The sequence below is a fragment of the Cucurbita pepo genome, chromosome 1 (assembly GCF_057944985.1).
Source record: "Cucurbita pepo subsp. pepo isolate OVF chromosome 1, ASM5794498v1, whole genome shotgun sequence".
Classification (NCBI taxonomy): domain Eukaryota; kingdom Viridiplantae; phylum Streptophyta; class Magnoliopsida; order Cucurbitales; family Cucurbitaceae; genus Cucurbita; species Cucurbita pepo.
The window spans coordinates 13,293,175-13,295,096 of NC_141798.1; positions in this window are offsets into that span (position 1 = coordinate 13,293,175).

Genomic DNA, 1,922 nt, shown 5'->3' on the forward strand with positions numbered 1-1,922 from the left:
CGGGTAGTGCAACTCGGTAGGAGGTAGCCCCGATCTTTTTAAGGACTTCAACCGGGCCTTCATATTTTTGAACTAGTCTCTGGTCCTTTCGGCTGCGAAATCTGATCTGTTCTGGTCTCAGCTTGATAAGGACTTGATCTCCTGCTCGGAATTGAAGGGGGCGACGCTTCTTGTCCGCCCATTTTTTCATATGCTTGGAAGCCTTCTCTAAATATGCCCGGGCTATATCTGTCGTCTGCTTCCATTCTCTTGTAAAGTTGTGAGCTTGAAGATTTTTTCCTGCATAAGGATGATCAATAATATGGGGTAAGGCCGGTTGTCGTCCACTTACAATTTCGAAGGGACTCTTCCCTGTAGACGAGCTTGTTTGGCAATTGAAGCAAAATTGGGCGACTTCTAACAGTTGTATCCAGTTCTTCTGGCGAGCGTCGACGAAGTGACGTAAGTATTCTTCGAGCAAGCAGTTGAACCGTTCTATCTGTCCATCGGTTTGAGGGTGATAACTCGAGGAGATGTTTAAGGTTGTTCCCAAGAAGGCGAATAACTCAGTCCAGAATGTCCCAATGAATCTGCCATCTCTATCACTGATGATGCTTGACAGAATACCCCATAGCTTTACAACGTGTTTGAAAAACAGTTGGGCTGTGAGTTCTACCGAGCATAATTTTAGAGTGGGGATGAATGTTGCATATTTCGAGAATCGGTCTACAATAACCAAGATGGCGTCATATTCCCCGACTTTTGGGAGGTGTGTTATGAAGTCCAGAGATACACTTTCCCAAGGTCTTGTCGGCACAGGTAGAGGTTCCAAGAGTCCAGAGACTTTGGCTTTCTCGACTTTGTCTTGTTGACAGATGAGGCACGTCTTGGTGTATTGCATGATGTCGTCTCGCATGTTTGGCCAGAAGTACCCCTTCTTTATTAGGGCGTACGTTCTTTGCCACCCAGGGTGTCCGGCCCATAAGGTATCGTGACATTCCTGAATGAGCTTCTTCCTCAGTTCCCCCGTTCTTGGGACATACAATCTGTTTCCTTTGGTCAACAGGAGGTCTCCCTCAACCCAAAACTGTCGTGTTTTTCCAGCTTTAGCTAGTTCGACGACGGCTTTGGCCGATGGGTCTTTTGTAAATGTTCCTTGATGATGTCGTGCATCGATCCATCGATCTTACTTGAATGAATATGGGCTAACATGCACAGGGCCACATGTTCGCCCTTCCGACTCAGTGCGTCGGCTGCTTGATTACTCTGTTCGAACTTGAAGTCGAATTCGGCCAACGACTCCTGCCACCGGGCTTGTTTTGCTGTTAATTTTGGTTGATAAAAAAAGTGGCAAGTGGCGCTGTTATCCATCTTCACTACGAACTGTGATCCCAAGAGATACTGTCTCCAGACTCGAAGGCAATGGACTACAGCCAGCATTTCTTTCTCGGAGACAGTGTATCTTCGTTCGGCATCGTTGAGCTTTCGACTTTCGTAAGCGATGGGGTGGCCTTCTTGAATAAGGACCCCACCTAGAGCAAAGTCGGAAGCATCGGTTTCTATTTCAAATGGCTTTGTGACATCTACCAACCCGAGGACAGAACCCCTCGTCATGGTTGATTTTAGATTTTCAAAGGCCATTTGACAATCATTCGACCAAGACCAAGGGTGGTCTTTCTTCAGCAGCTCTGTCAATGGGGCGGCTCGTCGTGAAAACCCTCCAACGAACCACCTATAGTAGTTGGCTAATCCTAAGAAGGACCGCAACTCAGATACGGAAGTAGGAACCTTCCAGTCTTGGATAGCTTTTATCTTGTCTCTATCCATACTAATTTGTCCACATCTGACGACATGACAAAGGAAGTTGATGCATGTTTGTGCGAAGGCACATTTCTCTTTCTTCACATACAGTTGGTTCTGCCGTAGCTTGTCAAACACCAGCT